At 38.8% G+C, this 19,853-nt stretch overlaps 1 protein-coding gene across 2 annotated transcripts in view; it reads left to right on the top strand.

Moving 5' to 3' along the window:
• lrfn2b (leucine rich repeat and fibronectin type III domain containing 2b) overlaps window positions 1-19,853 on the top strand; it is a 175,906-nt gene that overhangs the window by 85,458 nt on the left and 70,595 nt on the right. Inside the window, exon 2 of one of the 2 annotated variants that reach the window (XM_052098724.1) lies at window positions 11,042-11,093. The exons of the other annotated variant lie outside the window; for it this stretch is intronic. The gene's annotated coding sequence lies outside the window, so the exon portion shown is untranslated. The remainder of the gene's footprint in view (window positions 1-11,041; window positions 11,094-19,853) is intronic. 2 annotated transcript variants of the gene reach the window in all.

The raw sequence follows: 19,853 nt of genomic DNA, 5'->3' as shown, positions 1-19,853 counted from the left end.
ATACACACGGGAGCGTTTGAAAGCAGGACCGGTCCGCTGATAGACGGCTGCTTGTGCTTTCAAAAGCTCCCACTCCCGTTTTTAAACACTTCCGTGTACTCTCAAACACTCCCGTGCGTTGATCATTGTAGCCAATCACAGACATATCCGATGAGCGCGTGAACACAATGGATAATCAGAGGTGTTAACGATTCCGCTCAACAGCGCTCAAAGCGTCACATTTTTAACATTTCAGTACCGACTTGGTACCGAAGTCGGTACTTTTGACAACACTACTTACCATTATTACACATTTCGAACTTTATGTATACTTCACTCACAGTGAAGATCTTCCACGCCAATGACATGTTTACATGCGGCTGTGATGTTATTGCCTGCGCCGCTGGCAACAAAACGGACCGGCTTGGAATCGGTAAGACGTGAGGCTGACCGGCCGATCACCGGTCCAGGCCGCGCATGCGGAAAATCTGCTTTCAAAAATGGCATGTGAACGCATCACGGTAGGTTTGATACCATTAACTGGTGGTGGGTGAGGAGATTCCCTCTATAATATGTAAAGTGCTTTGAGTACCTAGAAAAGTGCTATAAATAAATGTAAGGAATTATTATTATTATTATTAATGACAAAAGCCCTCGTTCTCATGTGTGTTATGTCATCAGAAGACTTAGATTAAAGGACAGTTTATATGGATTACTTTTATGGTGCTTTTGTTGATATGGGGCTGTATTTGGAGCTTGACAGATGTTCTTACTGTTGTCATATGAAAACGATCATCATTTCTTAAAAAAATGTTTTTTGGAAATAAAGTCATACGGCAAAAGGGTGAGTAAATCTCCACGTATGTCATTGTGATATGAGACCTGTGGTGTAATCTTGTCAGCTGTTTCCTCTGGTCAGGATTGTGTATGAGTGTAATGAATCTCTTTAAATAAACCCCATGAAGTGTACAGCCACACGTGAACACTGTAATTGAAATGTGTAGTGTTTCCTTTTATTGCTAGGAACGCCGTATGAAGAATTAAAGGAGACTTATGTTGTGCTCAAGTTATCCATTTTTGCAATTGTAAATTTCTTAGCATAAATTCTCCTCTCTGCCCAGTAGGGGGCGATATGCATTAAGACCAAATCATCAAAAACACAAGAAGAAGAATGTAAAAGTGAAAGTGGAGATTGACTGAGCAGGGAGGAGAATTTATAGGGGAAAAATACTTAAATATTGATCTGTTTTTCATCCACATCTATCAAATTGCTTCAGAAGACATTGATTTAACCACTGGAGTCTGGAGTACTTTTATTTTTCCTTTATGTGGATTTTGGAGCTTCAAAATGTTGCCACCCATTCACTTCCATTGTATGGACCTACAGAAATGAAAAATTCTTCTAAAAATCTTTATTTGTGTTCTGCAGAAGAAAGAAAATCATACATTTCTGGGATGGCGTAAGGGTGAGTAAATGATGAGAGAATTTAGATTTTTGTGTGAACTATTTCTTTAAGGAAAATTTACATTTCCTTATTACAGTGCCTCCTAGTGATGCACAAAATCTTTGTTTTAAATAAGCAGCAGTTCAGATCAAATTTTCTTCAGGGCATCTGACATTCCCTTTAAGCATCTTACTTCTGTTGCACGAAAGACACTGCACGGCCTGGTTTTATTTTTCAGAATGTAGTAAGGAGAGTCTCAGAGTCTCAGTTCTGATGGCAGATATCTCAGCACATGAGAGGCTTAGTGCCCGTTCTACACCTGCCCACGAGCCACATGGCAGCTGCGAGATGGCCAAGAACCTGGTGCGCACACACGTCTTTGCATATCTCTGCTGAGAAAAGGATCCAGCCATCTGCCACTGCATATGGAGATCTTTTGAATCTCAGACAGGAGTCAGAGTGTCTGAATCAAAGCTTGCTTTCTCAAGATATGACATGGATAAGTTTTGGACACTTTTTTCTGGATGCTTTTGATTATACAAGATGCTTTATATTATAATTCATTCTACAGTGGCAAGCGATCGGAGGAAAGACGACACACCATCTCATGTTATGTTTTGGGCACACCTCACAAATTCAGTACACTTCTGTATACTTTTGTGTCCCATTAAGTTATTAAACATTAGAGGCACCAATCCCATTTTTGTGACAACTGTAATATTGACTATGAGATTTTAGAAACTATAAAATTAAACTAGCCTAAAAATGTTTTCCTAAATATAGTGATTTTGTTCTGTCCCAGCTCCAGGCCAAGAATCCCAAAATTAAAATAATATAACATTGTCATACTGTTTAATATTCAAATATCATAATCTTTAATATATATATATATATATATATATATATATATATATATATATATATATATATATATATAAGCAATATCACATGAGCAAGAGTGCGATATGTCCCTACATCAGCACTGTACATTACCTACGGCACTCGGCCTGAGGCCGAATCACAGCAGTGCTGATTTAGGGCCATATAGCATTATTGTAAATGTGATATTGCTTATATACAACAGTTCAATGAACAAGTACATTTAAAAAACTGAGTACCGTCATAAAACGCATTTGTGCATGGAACTACTTTCTTACGCAACGAATCAGAATCAGCCATTGTTGGATCAAACCAATTGATGCGTCCAGACCTCCGTTAGTAATATCACTTCAGAAATAATATCACAGCTTGTTCTGTTTAAAAAAGTTATTTGATTAACAAGGATGTATGTTTGTTTGTGTGTGTGTGTGTGTGTGTGTGTGTGTGTGTGTGTGTGTGTGAGAGAGAGAGAGAGAGAGAGAGAGAGAGAGAGACGGAGCGTGTGCGATCACCTGTTGCCACTCCCAAGCAGAGATGCTGTCAGCTTTCTGTAGATCAGCTTTATTTAGTGTCCAAGCGGGGGTAATTGACCCTATTTTGCGGTAGCGGTGCGCAAGAGTCGATCACTATAGAAACAGCAATGTCCTCCGCCATTTTAAACAGCACCCATTGTGTAATTAATCAGTCTGTTGTATCTCTCATCTGTGATGAGCCGTAATGCTGAAGTTGTTCGTTTAAAGCCATTTAAAGCTATTTCCTAGCTTTAGTAGTAATTCAAGCGATCATAAAGAGCTGTTTTATGTAAACACTAGCTGACGCAGATTTACTTTACGTCACCTAAATGGCTCATATTACACACAAAAATTATCTTTTGCCACCACCTGCTGGCTAACATATGTAAGTAATGTAAACAGAATCTCTTAAAAGATCTTCACTGCTCTTATACTTTAGTTGCTCATAGAACATCAGATTTGAGGACCGGAACTAACTGTTGTGTGTATAAATATATATATATAATTTTTTTAAGACAAAAATGATCTTTCTTCAATTTATGGGATATATTAGTTTAGTGATAGCAATAAAGCAATAGTTGGACACAAGCTAGTACCTTTCTGAGTGTTAGAGTAGTTTCATTCAGGTTAATCTTGCAACCATTTATAAAATACATTTTGTCCATTTAATTTTTGTTTATTTACAATGTTGTAAAAAAAAAATCACAGAAATCTGAATTTCAAACAAAATTTCTACATGTTTCAAAGGAATTTAAGTAATGTACAGATAATGTACAGTCAGCCGGTTTTTATTGCTGAATAAAACTGACAGGGTGATCAGAACACAGACGTGAAGTGGATAACAACTTGCTCTCTCTTATTACATGGCTACTAACCAAATTTTGTATTAAACAATCAAATTATATTTTTTTTATTCTTTAGTCAGTTCTGGGTTGTAGAATTCAATAATATCAGCTGATAAGGTGACATTCCCTTAAGAATGTTAACCATGGTTTACTCTAGTCATACCATAGTAAAACATCTAGGTTATGTATGTAACCTCTGTTCCCTGATGGAGGGAACGAGACATTGTGTCGAATATGCGGCACACACCGTGTGATGATCGGCCATGAACTCTATGTATTTCTCTGCTTTTATACCCGTATGTCTAGGGGCGGGGTATGCAAATACTGTCTGCCTAATTCCCATTGGCCTTTTTTCATAGATCAGAGGCATATTCGGCGCTCAAGAGAGACCCCTAGTGTGGCTTCTTCGACTCAACGTCGAAGTGAGCGACAGGCATGGAACCATGGTTAATTTTTATAAGGGTTAAACAAATAGGATGACAAAATTTAATTAAACTTAAATGAATAAATAATAAACTAGAAAAAATATTTTATACAACTCTATGGAAATCAAGTAATAAACAGCAGCAGTACACAAAATATTCAGCTTAAATAAAAGTGAAACAGTGAGTGATTTATGTGAACTAGTTGATTTACATAAACCTTCCGAAAGAACCATCTCACTGAAATGAATTGGGAGTTTCCAATGCCAAATATAAGTGAAACTTTTATTGTAACCAGTTCATTTACATGTCCATAAAACTTGATTCACTTATATGATTCAGTTTTCCCTGTTCTACATTACAGAGAGAGGATGGTTCAGGTGAGTGTGTTTGATTACTCCCTCGACGCCATTGCAGCGTTCACAATATAATGTGACAAATTAAGTGTTTTGTGACGCTACAGCGCTGTTCGCAGGAAAATTTAGCTTGTTACTGAAAAGCAGCACTATTGTGAAAATGTCTGAACTATGTCACGCTACTGAAACATGTTGTTAAGTTAGTAGCATTGCTTTAGTGAACTACTCAACAACATTGATAATGAGGAAGAAGTAAATTGGACCCCTTGAACATTTAAAAAGAAAAATGCTTTATGTACAAGACCCATGGGATCTCTTTTGATCTCTGACAGTTTTATTTTTGATGAGTCTCCAGATAGACCGAGCTTTAGTGTGCAGCATTAAACCATCAGAGCATGTACAGACCTGATTGAAAGTGCTCACCATGTCCAGCAGCACCATGTGGAAACAGCAGCTCGTAATTACCCCCTCTAGGACAGGGCGAGAGTGAAATGTGTGTTGAGTGCAGTCTCATGTTTGTCATCCTGAAGGACTCCAGAAACTACAGCTGCTGTAGAGAACATAAGAAGAGTTACTACATCTGCTTTCTCCGAGCACCAAATGCCAGTGAAAATTGGTTTTGACATGTAAATAAAACATATTTGCCAGTTGGATGTTATTTTTTGAGGAACTGAAACACAATACAAGCCTTAAATCAAATTGTCTGACCCTCTCTGATGAAAGTGACGTATACAATTGAATTAATGATTCACTTCTGATTAAACAACTCTTCCTCTTACCTTAGATTCTTCTTCTTTGAGGTTTTATGGCAGCTAGCATTCAAGTATGTTGTATTACTGCCATCTTCAGTTTTATTCTCCATTCATTTTAAAGTCGTCTTTCCAGTCCAATCATCCTTACATAACTAAATCAACCCTTGCCACTCCCAAGCAGAGATGCTGTCAGATTTCTGAAAATCAGCTTTCTATAGCATCCAAGCTGGGTTAATTGTCCCTATTTCGTGATAGCTGGTGCGCAAGAGTCAATCACTATAGAAACCGCAATGGTCCTCTGCCATTTTAAACAGCACCCAATTCCTCCCTTGCTCACTGCTTCCACATTCTAGTACATTCTACTTTTAATGTTGTGCTCTATCCACCCTATTTTCCGTAATTGTATCAACATTACTTGCCTTTCATTTGTAAATTTCCTGCGTGATGGAAGGATATGCTCGTCTTCATGGTATTGATCGCAAAGATGATTTCCTATGATGTGAAGTGTACTGTTAAGGATAGTATGCCCAATTCTCAGCCTGCTTATTATTACTTGCTCTCTCCGTTTTGTTCCCCTACTTCTTAACATACTGACTCTGTTTTGGATTGAGTGTAAATGTCTCCGTTTAATTGCGTTATCCCAGTGTTGCTGCCATTGTTGATTTACCTTTCTCAAGACTTTGCTTTTCCCCTCTGATTTGGATCATTTAATATTGACTTCAACCATTCCTTATTTGATTGCTTCTTTTGCCAATTTATCTGCTCTCTCATTTCCCAGGATACTTGAGTGTGCTGGGACCCACGTGAATGTGATATTTTTCCCTTGCCTGACAATTCTTTCATTAGTAAACACAGAATCACTACATATCAATAAATTACTCCAATTAATCTGCTCAATCCAGTCTAATGCCATCAGTATGGCATACAATTCTACCTTTGGCGTACACATTCAAACAATCAGATGTTCTCTTGCTAAATCCCAAAATGTCACGGTCATGTCACCTTGTCAGGTTGGGTTTTTATCTGACGGTACCATGACATCATCATCCCATGTCTTGTGTTTTGTGTACATTCTTTGTGTGAGCTCACGGTCTGGCTGTAATGCACTCTTTGGTTAGTCTTGTTCATGTCCGGAGCATGGTGTCTGAATCCGGACTTCCTGTATGTTTGGATTTGGTCTGTATCGGAATCTAGATGCTCCACTTTTTGGTCAAATCGTGTTTATGTTCTCTCTCATGTGTTTCAGGTGCCGCTGGCACATAGAATCAGCTTTCCCATGGGAACCTTTATTGTTTCCATGGGAACGCTGATCATGCCAACTTTCAGTTGGTGAGCAGCACCTGTCCCTTGTTTTTTCCTGCCTATTTTAATTCCCTTGTGTGTCATCATCTGGACTGGATTGTTGAATGTAGTCTAGTGAAGGAATGTTCACTTGACTACACCTGTTTGGTTGCCCATCTCTGCCCACATGTTGAGAGTGTGGTTATCTTGCTCACGAATCTTCAGTGGAGATTCCTTTTCTCTGCCCGAGTGTTGGGAAAGTGATTGCCTTCCAGTTTGCTGCATGTCAGCTTACCTTCAACGTAGGATTCCTTGTCTCTGCCCATGTGTCGGGAATGTGATTACCTTCAGATCTGCTGGCCGTTTTTCTCTGAACCTCTCTACGCTTCTATGGAGGACTCTTACGAATCTGCTCCTGACTTCCACAATGCACACACTCATCTATGAATACACTCTTCACAGATCTGCCCACTGTGCGATTATGACTTACACTCATTCACAAGACTCCTTCCCTCTACTGCAACTGGTGCTGGGATCTCCAGTCTTCACCAGCACAGTTAACATTATAATTTATTGTAATAAATCCTTTGAACTGGGTCCCTTTGTCTTGCTCTTGCTCTCTGGCAATCTAGGCACAGCATCCTATTGCATCTGTTTGCAGATCCTTTGATCTATCTGTAAATATATGAACACTGTCTTTTTATTTATTATCCCTACACCAATAGTATTCTCTGGTCTTATTACAGTCTTATTACTGTGTTTATTCTTGAGTAGTTCCAGATCTACACACAGATTTTCTAATACCCAGACAGGTTTACCATGCCACATTACAGTTACACCAATCTCTTTATCATATACTACCATGTTTTTTGCCATTTGATCACCTGTCCAACCAAAACTTTCTTTTAGTGCCTTCATCCTTCTCCCAGCAAGTCTGCAACACCTTTTTTTGTTTCCATGCCCTAAAGTTGACCCAGTAGTTGGCCGCCAACTGTTTCTGACGTAACCACAGTGGCATTTCAACTGCTTTATCTTGAAGTGCACACAATGGGGATGTTCTGACTGCTCCTCTTAGAAACACACACTTAGAGCCCGAGCTTGCATAATATCCAGTTCTGCTTGTACAGATGTTGCTGCTGATCCATATACAATACTTCCATATTCTAATTTTGATCTTATTAGCACTCCTTTCCTGAATCCTCTTTGATATGTAGCCACCATACCTCTACTCTCCAAGAAATGCATTAACCTCTCATTTATCATATGCTCCGTTAATTTGCAGATTTGTGACATCAAGTCAATTGGTCTATAGTTTCCGGGCCTACTGGCATCTTTTCCAGGTTTCTTATTGGGATAATTATAGCCTCTTTACAGCTTCCTGGTAATTTTCCCTCAACACACACTTTGTTATACAGCATTAATAGTTTCTCCAAGATTTCTACACTTAAATGTTTGAACATGCTATAACATATTTCATCTTTGCCAGGTGCAGTCTTTCCTGTCTTATCCAGTGCCCTTCTTAATTCTCGCATGTTGAAAGACTCCCATCTCCAATCTTGTTCACCATCACTATTACCTTTTCTACACAATGCCTCCATGTTTTCAGATTGTGTTCTCTCTCTGCCTCTTCTTCCTTCTTCAGACAGATTGTTGGAACTATTCACAATAACATACGTGTTTGTCATCATCACCTTTTCTTTATTTGTTACTGCAGTCTCATTTCTGTCAATCAGAACCGGATAATTCCACTCACTTCTGACCAACCCCCCCACCCCCTTCTTTTTAATCATCCCCCTGTAACAAATGTTCACAGAAAAGGAGGAAGCGGGAGATAGGGAATCCAACTCAAACGGTATCTTTTATTACTTTAAACTCATTATTTATGTTTTTCAGTGGACACACTCAGAAACTACACTTTTCAGCAGACATATATTAAAATAGTCTTCCTACAGCTTGTCTTGTAACTCTCCTCTTCTGACTGGCATCTGGCTCACATTTAAAGCCTGTCTCCACTCTCACTGCAATGATAAACAGCTGTTAGCGACAATCATTGCCAGGTGATGATCCTTACCATTCTCATCTCCAGATCTCAATCTCCATTCACAAACCGGCAATGAACCAAGCCCCCACCACCACATACCCCCATCGCATGACTCAGGCCAGGGAGCCATCTGGCCTGCCCAGTACCTTCCACTCCTTCCCCCCAATTTCTGGAGAGAAAGTCTGCAACAGCCATCTGCACCCCCGGTCTGTAGACCATCTCGAACTTAAAAGGCTGAAGAGCCAGATACCAATGGATGATCCACGCATTGGTATCCTTCATGCGATAGAGCCACTGGAGCGGGGCGTGATCCGAACAGAGTGTGTAAGCTCATCCCAGGAGGTAATACCGGAGGGTGAGGACCGTCCACTTGATGGCTAGACACTACTTGTCAACTGTACAGCACCAGATGCTCCTCCCTCTCTACCACCTGGGACAACATGGCTCCCAATCCCCTGTCCAACATGTCAGTCTGTTCAACAAAAGGGAGAGAAAAATCAGGAGCTCTGACCACTGGACCGGGTCTGGGGCTCCCTTTTTTGTGAGATCGGTCAGCGGGCTGGTGATGTTCGAATAATTATGCACAAATGTCCTATAGTAGCCAGCCAGCCCCAGGAACTGTATCACCTCCTTTTTGGACTTTGGGCTCGGGCAGGCTGCAACTGCTGCGGTCTTATCAATTTGGGGCACACCTGCCTGTGACCCAAGTGGGACCCCAGATACCATACCTCCACCCGTCCAATTGCCCACTTCTTTGGGTTTCCCGTGAGTCCTGCCCGTCGAGGCGACCTCAGAACCCCCCTCAGATGCTGCATATGCCGCTGCCAATCATTAATGTATATAATGATGTCACCAGGCGTACGCAGAGGATTTGGAGGTTTCCAAGTGCCTTGATCAGTGAGGATTTCTTTTCGAATACCCACTTGGGAGTTGCCTCCACAACTACGTGCTGAGATGTTATGCAATGGCACTGCTTCTGGATATCATGTTGGGTAGTCAGGTGATGATCTTTATCTCCTGATCTCACTCTCCATTCACAAACCGTGCTTAACCACGCCACGACCACCAAACCCCCACACCTCTCCCACCTGATTTGTATTTCCGATTGAATCACAGTACTTCCTCCTTTTTGCTTGCCTTATTGTTCTCCTTACTACTGCCTGGGCTTGCTTGTACTGAATCTATGTTGAAACATTATGAGTTATTTTGACTAGTTACAGACCTTATTTCTATTTCTCACTGCTTCCTTACATTTGTCATCCCACCATGGCACTGCTTTATTCTTTATATTACTGTTTCTCTTAATAATATATTCTAATTAAGCCGCTATTATGCCTTGCTTTATTTTATTGTCAAGTGCTTCTTTGTTAATTTCGTCATTAACCTGACTTGGATATCTATCACTTTTTCCAAAAATGTCTCCCAATAGGCTTTTTAAAGTTCCATTTCCCACCCGTGCCCTCTGTGGTTAGTGAAGTAGCAATGCACCAGACTGGGTAATGATCACTCCCTATAGTTCCGTCTCGCTACACTGTCCAATCACATACTGACGTAATGGTGTGTGATACAAATGTAAGATCAAGCACAGATTATTTTCCTGTATTAACATCTATTCTTGTATTACAGCCATCATTTAAACTTCTAGCGACTCCTCTATTATCTGACCATTCATGTCTGTTCTATCACTCCCCCATAAAATGTTGTGCCCATTAAAATCACCACACCACACAATGTTACAACTATTCTGCCCTTGTATCTCCTCTACCTTTATTGTAGTCTTTTGCATGGGTTATAATATTTCACAATCACCAACTCTTTCCTTTGAGCCCATACTTTCACTACCACATACTCTTGTTCATTTCCTACACCTACAATTCTGTAAGAAATGCTTTGCTTTATAAAAGTGTAACATCCTCCTCCTCCCTCGCCTTACTGCCACATAACCATATCAAACAAAATCCATGTTTTAACCAGGACTCTTGAAAACACACAATGTCTGATTTTTCTCTACTATTAACTATAAACTGCTTGAAGCAATTAGGCTTCTCACTAAATCATTAGTACTATCAACCCACACAATTCTTCTCTTGACTTGACTTTATCCAGAGTTCATCATTACTTAACCTATCATATCCGAATGATGTTCTGCTTCTTTCACAATAACCTGAATCCTTTCTGTTAAGATTTGAACTCATATTTTGCATTTATCACTCATGCTATAAAGTTAATTAGCTTCTTCTCTTCTCTCCTTCTTCTTATCTTGCTGCTTTTTTGTTATCACTTGTTCTTTGTTAGTTCCTCATTATTCTTTTTTTTTCTGTCCTGCCAGCCTAGCTGCCTCAGCATATGAAACTTTTTGCCTTCATCCTTATCTGTTGCACCTCCAACTCTTTTTTCAACATTTCACATCCCAAATAAGCTACGATGTTATTACCTCCACAATTACAACACTTTGGATTCACCCCTCTCCACAATTTCCCATGTTCATGTTCCCCACGACACCTAGCACCTATTCTCTTTCCTTTGCAGACTTTGGCCACATACCTGTACTCCTGACAGTAGAAACACCTCATAGGTTTTGGTGAGTATTCTCTCATACTATACTTTAGACACCCAAAATATACCTCATTTGGAAGTACCTTTTCCTCAATTCAAAGATGTACTTCCCTTTTCTCTACTCCCATTGTCATTCGTTTCACATCACTGTACTATTGTACACTGTACTATTCCTCACCCTCAGATTCTCCACTAGTTCCTTCATATTATCACTGAGAGGAACCCCAGTACCATTGGTCCTTTTTTCACAACTCTTACAATCCTAAACACTTTGATTTCCCCAACACTACTCATCATCTTTGCCTTCTCCACTTGCACGTCAGTATTGTATCCTATTAGTAAGTTTCCATCTCCTAATACTCTCGTATGCATCAATTCCCCAACCTGCCCTCTTATGATTTTTGTTAATTTAAGCGGATCAATTTGCTTTACTTCCCCTTCAAATCTTACCACTACATTCATTAATCCTGCCTTCGGGTTCTTCTCCTCATCTTCTCTTACCTCACTTTTTGACTCACCTGTGCTAGATGCCTCTTTTCTTTCTTTTCTCTTACGACTTTTTGCCTTCATGGCTTTACATCCTCTCACCTCTTCCCACTCACTTTCCCCCACCCCATCTTCCTCACTAAACTCCATGCTATAATTGTCTACATCCGTCTCATTCCCTGCTATTCTGTTTGATTTTGCAAGGAACAGTGTAAAAATATTTTTCCGGACCTATAACAAAATTTGTTATTGGTCGATATTAATAATGGGTGATATTCCTACTTCCCCACAATACCCAATCATACTGTTAACAAGTCCCGATGTCTGTAAATCCACAGTCAAACACCTAAGTGTGCATAGTTGAAAGTCATTCAATCCACTGTCTCTCCAGTCAACATCACTAGGAGACGAGAAAGACCCTCTTACCTTAGATTTTACCAATATAATTTTTTCTAGGATCCCTAAAGGACCCAAACCCCCATCTCGATTTACCTATGCCTTTACCTCTTACCTATCGGCGAGATTTGCCGGTTGCAGTCGGGGAGGATTTGAAAAGAGAGCTGTCAAGCCTGATATAGCAGAAGTAGTAAGAGTAGTATGTGAAATCAGACCAGACCATTAAAAATGGTCACCGTTGTCACATTGTAAGTCTGGCTAATCGAGAATCAGAGCTTGTGCAGCTCCTCTGGAGCACCTGTAGCGGCCGCGCCAGCCGGATGTCCTTGAATCGCTCTCACGGTACTTTGATGTCATGGTGATGCTGTGGTGGCGCCGTTTCAAGTTTCTAACTCACATGCACTGCTTCAAGTCCGACGCCGATCGGTCTGCATGAAGTGGAACACAACTAATGACGTATTTGTTGTCATGCAATCCATTCAACCAAAACAATCAAGATGGCGGCCCATGTTGTAGTGGAGCTGTTGTGTCTGATATTCACTTTGACAGCATTGTAAAAGATAAATGTTACTTTGTACAACATTCACATTGCATTCCTCCAAACGCAACGGGAAGTTTACTCGGAATTGGTGTCTGAAGGCAGAACAGCAGGATAATTGTACTCCAGATCATACATGGAATGGCAATTTTTTTGCAGATAATCTTCACTCAGCTTCATTTCCCATCCTTAGTGGAAAGTTTAAATAATGTTTAAAGACAGGTGTCTCTGTGAGTTAGCTATGAGTTAGCTATGAAATTGCCTTCGCAAGACAAAAGAGTCTGTCGTTTTATTTGAAAAGTGTTAAAAATGTAATTTCCATCAGCTTCATTTTTTTAAATTTCATGACTTGAATGACATAAATCTCCTGTGATGCATGTATGTAGACTGTTGGACATTGTTAGCAGACTATTTAAATCAACTATTGAGAGTGTGAAACATTTTTTAAAGAGATTTTATTTTGTGAAGTGCTAAAAGTGCCTGTAGTTGAAGAAGCACCCAGTTATTACTTTTCTTTTTATTTTATTTAGCAATATGAAAATATGAGTAACAAAACCACAATTTATCTTGATGTTTTCGTCTCAGGTGCAGTTTTACAGATAGACGGATAGTATTAGATACTGCAAGTGACTGTGAGCTCTTTGTCAAATACTGAATTCTAAGTAATCACATTATCATATGGCCAGTTGTTTTCAATAGAAATAATAGAGTTTCACAGCCAGTAAGAGTCCTGCAGAGGACTGAGACATGTGCGATAGAGGTGATCTTAAAACTCAAGTGTGTCATATCTGCGCAACTAGCGTCTCTCAACCGAATTACAATTTTTGTTTTTGTTTTTAAATAGTTCTCTGAACACTCAATCCATTTTCCATTGGTTGAGCAAATAGCTAGTCCCGCCCCCAGCTCACGCCATTGGTCAAGTCAGTGTTGTTGTGTTGGGCTGGATGTGCTGCTCAAAACAAACATTTTTTATAGCACCACAGAGACACAGTGTCTTATACTCATCTCTGCATATTAAATTGCATGACATTTATCAACTTAAAAGAATGAATTCCATTTTCTTTTTGTCAGTAGATGAATGAAAAACATCTTGTCATAAGAAGTGAGGTTATGTTCTAATGTCATAATCCTGCTGCTGTTGTTGGATGCTCTTCATACGCGTGTAATGAGCAGACCTACGCAACTTCTGTGATTCATGAGAGGCTGCGTTTGGTTGTGGGTGGTGTAACGTTGAAGAAGTGGCAAAATCCCTGTCATGCCTTCACTCATTCATTTACTGTGATGTTTCATCAACACTGACTGCCTGAGTGAAGAGTTTCCTCACATACAAATAAACTCTTAAAGGGATAGTTGACCCAAAAATTTTTATTCTCTCATCATTTACTCACCCTCATGCCATCCCAGATGTGTATAAATTACTTTCTTCTGCAGAACACAAATTAAGATTTTAAGAAGAATATTTCAGCTCTGTAGGTGCATACAATGTAGGTGAATGGTGACCAGAACTTTGAAGCTCCAAAAACCACATAAAGGCAGCAAAAAATGTAATCCATAAGACTCCAGTGGTTAAATCAATAGCTTCAGAAGTGATATGATAGGTGTGAGTGAGAAGTGATGAATTAATGTCTTCTGAAGTGATATAATAGGTGTGGGCAGGGGTGCTTTCTCGCTGGTCCACTGAGCCCCCCTTCAATTTGTTGAGTGGGGGGCTGGAAACTGCAGTGAATTGAACATACTGAACTGTATAAGTCCATGTGTTAATGTGTGTTAATGGTGACCAGAATTTTGAAGCTCTAAAATGCAAATAAAGGCATCAAAAAGTAATCCATATGACTCCAGTGGTTAAATCAATATCAGAAGTGAGATGATAGGTGTGAGTGAGAAACAGATCAATATTTAATTCCTTTTTTATCATAAATTCTCCTTCCTGCCCGGTAGGGGGCGATATGAATGAAGAATGCAAATCACCAAAAACACAAGGAGAAAGTTGAAGTGAAGGAAAAAGTACTTACATATTGATCTTTTTCTCACCCACACCTTTCATATCACTTCTGAAGATATTTATTTAACCTCTGGAGTCATATGGATTATTTTATGTTGTCTTTATGTGGATTTTGTTGCTTCTGAATTCTGGTCACCATTCACTTACATTGTATGGAGTTTCAAAGTAGCGTAGGCACAATTGCTGAATTTAAACGCACATTTATTTAAATGATATTTCTTAAATGTGCCCTTTTGGACATGGCACAAACAAAGTGATGACTTCTGATAATCAGGCACAATTAATCTCTGAATATTGTTCCATTAAAAAGCATGCCCAATATAAATGTGTCTATAACTATACAGTATGTCTATTTACAGCGTCTGTGACATACTGTCGATGACCACTATCGAAAATATTTCAAAACAGGAAATACGTGACTGAGGGTTTCAAAGCAGACACGTGATGCTCATATTTGTCTCAAAGCACTTACATGCATTTTTAAGTGTTATTTGAGTAGTCAAGTTGTTGAAATAGCCCTTTTGCAGCAGGACTACTTTTCTAAGCAGATGACTTTGTGGTTATGAGTTACAGACATAATTCCTGTGGGTGGAGTTTTCTCCGTGTAAACATTTATTTTTCATAGTTTTCCCTGGATGCTGCTCACACATGGTGTGCATTGGGAAATGAGGTTTGATGTCTCTTAGCTATTCGAGTAGGAGGCAGAGTTAAGTTGAACTGATAAAAGAGATTTAAACATTCGTTTTACGCTGTAAGCAAGGCTTGTACACCCACTCATACAGCATAGAGAAATGGAAGCATGGGCAGAGGTGTCCCAGATTCTGGCCAGAATGATGACCTTTGTTGTGTCGGACATGAGAAGGACCTGAGCGAGTGTGACTGTGGCCAGAGCGTCCGGAGAAATCGTTTTCTGCTGACTCTGCCATGGGTGTATCTGTTTAATGCCACATAAAATGTTAATTTGCTGGAGATATCCAAACAGCACTTCTAAATGAGTTGGCACTCACTCAGTCTGAAGGGCAATGCTTTATTGAGTCATCACAGACCTCTTTAAAGGGGTACAACTGAAATAAAAAATTATATACAGTACAATATGCAAAACAGTTTAATTTAGGGGGGGAAATTGTGATAAAGAAAAAATATTAATTTACATACACATTTGAAAAATATATTATATATCCAAAAAATTAGGGCTGTCGTTAATTGTTAATAATAATAATAATAATAATAATAATAATAATAAAGTTTATTTTATATTGCACCTTTCTACAAACTCAAGGTTGCCTTACAAATAGCAAGCAAATATATAAAAAAAACAAGAACAGATCAATTAAGAGTCAGAATTACACAGGGCAAAGAGATATGTTTTGAGGTGGGTTATGAAATTATGTATGGTATTAAGGTCACAGAGGGATTGTGGGATAGAGTTTCATAATGTTGGAGGGCTTTTAACACTACTGCTAAAAGTTGTTAACATGTATATTTAATGTGATTAATTATATGAAAAATAATATGTTAAAAAATGCCCACAACCTGTATGTACATTTTGTAATGAAGAATGTTCCTGCCATCAGTTCAAGCTTGATGTTTTTGTGAATGTGCGTCTGCAGTAGGGCTGCAACTAACGATTATTTTTATAATTGATTATTAGAACGATTATTCGACTATTCGGGCGATTATTACAATGGTTAATCATTAGCTCTTAACCGACTATTCAGCTTGTGCCCGACTTAAAAGGTTGTATTAAATGTGCTTAATAACTTTAAAGAGGACAAAATCATCTTTTAAAAATACCTCTAAATGACATTCACTGAATTAAAGGTGGAAAAAGTTTAATTCATTAACAATTTCACTGCAAAAAATCCTATTGTTATCTTATTTTATCTTGAAATGGTGAAACTTATTGTTATTTTACAGTGTCTAAAAATCCTTAAAACAAGATAAATTTACTTGAGAAGATATATAAGATATTTAGACTTACTTTAAGAGAATGCATCTTAAATATAAGTGTATTTTGTTAAGTTTATTTTTTCACTTGTTCATACTTCTGCCAGTGCAGTAAAGACTAATATAGTCATATTTAAGATATTTGCTCTAAAACAAGTCTAAATATCTTATATGTTGGTAAATATATCTTGTTTTAAGGATATTTTGATATTTTAAAATATTTAAATATTGAAATGAATTAAATATTATATTGAAAATTCTCCAATAACAATTTGTTCTTCTGCAGTATAGCTGCTTAAGTAAATGTACATAAGGAGTTTTAGATATTTATATTAGAAAACAAACCAAAAAAAGCATTGTATTATGGGGTAAGATTACACCCTCTCACCATTTTGTTCACTTGATTTCGATCCATCTTTAACTAAAAAAACAAACTCTATCTTCTTTATAGAGCTGTGTATTGCTGATTTTCTTCACCATAAGATACACACCGTGACACTCATATTATAATTCACTATGTCGCGAGCAATCACTAGAAACAAAATCTAGCTGCAGCGAGCGTGCGCCAGTGATGAGCGTCTCCGCGCGGGACAGTGCGCCTTAATCTGTTTATTGAGCTGTTCTTTCTTCCTCTCCTCAATCAAGTGCGAGCTAAAGTGCTGCTCTCCCGCATCATTAGCGCTTCAAAAGATCTCATGTTGTGTTAAATGAAATCAGACGACTATTCGACAACGAAACTTTTTGTTGCCAATTTTTTATTGTCGACGTTTTCGATAATGACTACTAATCGTTTCAGCCGTAGTCTACAGTAGGGGTAGTCAGCGAGACTTCAGCTGTACAGACAACACGCTACGTCAAACCAGCGATTGGCAACAAAAACATTGGATGGCTAGGGAAGATTTTTACATATTTATTTATCTGATTTATTACATTTACATTTATACATTTGGCAGATGCTTTTATCCAATGCGACTTACAGAGCCCTTATTACAGGGACAATCCCCCCGGAGCAACCTGGAGTTAAGTGTCTTGCTCAAGGACACAATGTTTAGTTTAGTGACTTAATGTCACAGTTTAGTGATTTAGCCCACTACGCCACCATCACTCTTTAGGGTTGGGTTAAAGGGATTGGCTTGGGTTACAGTTTCTCTGGCCAATCAACTAGCGCTTTCCTGATTAATATTACTGAATCGTCCAGTCAGGTATGACTTTCCTCATGCATATAAATGACAACCTTCCACCGATGACGCGCTCTTGTGGTCAATAACAGCTCAAATGACCACAACAGAGTGCAGTGATCTCGAGAGGTGATTTTCAAAGTTTCAAACTATGTTTAATTTGACACATTTCCCTAAAAACACAGCGCTTATGACTAGAGATGCTGATAACTTGTGAGACGCTCCAAAGGCATCTGTCTGACGAGTACATAAACCAACAATTAAAATAGTGCAGAGGGAAGTTGGGACAGTAAAAAGGGTTGTGTTCAGTGATATGGAAATAAAACCAACAATATTTTGACTTCAAAGTCACTTTTTGTATTTTCTAAATTGCTTTTGGATTCCTTATTACAGAATTTGCATGTATTTTTTTTATTATTAATCAAACTAAATAACCACGTTACATTCCCAGCCCTATTCATTTGTTTCATTTAAAATGTACTTTTAAAGAAAGGGGTGTGTTAAATATTTTTCTGAGTGATGTTAGTGAGGAAGAGTGTGGCGGCAGGGCTTGATGTACTGTAATTGATGTCTGAGAGTAGCTGGAGTGAGTCTTCATACACTCTCTCCTCTGGGACAAAAACCATTAAGAGTCACAGACAAACACCTCCACAGCTGACTCATAGAAATAAACTGCACTAATTTAGATTTTATTCCTGAAAACTAGCGGCTCCTCATTGCATGCAGTCTGCGGTCATTTAGGACTGTGAGCAAACTCAGTATATCATCATCATTGTGAGATGTATTTTACCACACCGTTTTTGGAAACTGACTTTCTTGTTACAGAGAGCTCATAGATCCCAGTGCTGAGTTTGGATAGAGAAAGTCTCAGCTCGAGGCCACTGAATCTTAAGATAAGTGAAATTGGATTGCAAGCTCAGAAGAGATGCTATTATTGCTGTCTTATCCAAACCACGTAGCACACCACAAAGGAACATCCAGCAACAGTAAACATCATATTATACTCTCCATCATTTCTCAGTGATAACAGAAAGATTAGGGTGGCTAAGATTTGAGAAATTTCATTCCTGGAAATGACATGAAAGCAGCAATACATATCAGGGTCATGTTTCCTCCTCTCTGAACGCTGACCTTAATCCCTACTGTGCTTCGCCTATGAGCGTTTCATCGGTATGCAGGGCTCGTATACTCGTAGATTGAATTTCACTTCACAGACTGCATACTTTGGCAGTTTTTTTATTTCATTTCCCCCCGTTTCATCACAAACCTGTCTTAACGAGAGAGAGAGAGCACTGGACAAGTGTTTCTGTATTTGGGCGTTTGACATGAAATTGATTTGAATGAAGCTATGAGAAAACACAGCTTGTTTCACATGCATATAACAAAGCATGCATGCTAATTTCAAGAGGCAGACTTAGACCCCGTTTGCACCTGGTATTAATATGCATCTCGGGTGATCTGATAGCATATGGTCTGGTTAGACACATCACTGTTTACACCTTGTCCCTTAAATGTGTCTTCTCTGTCCACTTGTGTTTGGATTTGGAAGGGAGGGACACATCAATCACTATCTTACTGCATGATAATAAACTACAATGAAGTCTGTGCACTGTTTACCCAGATGCAGCAATAATTCAGTCTTAAGCACATTAACTCACAACAGAGATGACTGAACATCAAAATGTAAGTGAAGACAAAAACAAATGAGTTCTGGGGATCTTTGCTGTATATCAATCATGGGACCTGTAGAACAGTTGCAAATCGAAGATTTCGATATTTTGTTCAGTCTTTGAGAATCAAGTGAGAACATTGCAAGAGCAGACATTGCCACCATGAACCATGTTTCTCTTAGTGAAAACATAATGAGTGCTGTCATTGTTTCAATGACGCACAACATGTTCCTAACTGTTAGTTTCCCGAAAAATTTGTTTTTGTGTTTCATGACCATTTTAAAAGAGTGCTCAAAGCAGCACATGAGATCATTTTCTGCCTCCCTATAGAATTATAATGCTTGGACAGATGTAAGCTGATTATAGTTCAGTACTTTCCCAGTAAGAAGGTGACTGTATGTGACCTCAGATGTGTGTGTTGTGTTCAGCTGTGTGCTGCACTCAGTGAAATGACTGTGAGGTTGAGATCGTCCCATTGTCATTGTCCACCATTTTGAAACATGAGCTTTTCCTCTTCGTTTCTAAAAACTTTTTTGGGGGCTATTGTATCTTTGTCAAAAATGTGTGA

Source organism: Xyrauchen texanus, chromosome 30 (genome assembly GCF_025860055.1).
Source record: "Xyrauchen texanus isolate HMW12.3.18 chromosome 30, RBS_HiC_50CHRs, whole genome shotgun sequence".
Taxonomy (NCBI): Eukaryota; Metazoa; Chordata; class Actinopteri; order Cypriniformes; family Catostomidae; genus Xyrauchen; species Xyrauchen texanus.
The sequence above is the reverse complement of the archived record's forward strand: the minus strand, read 5'-3'. Positions and strand labels throughout refer to the sequence as shown.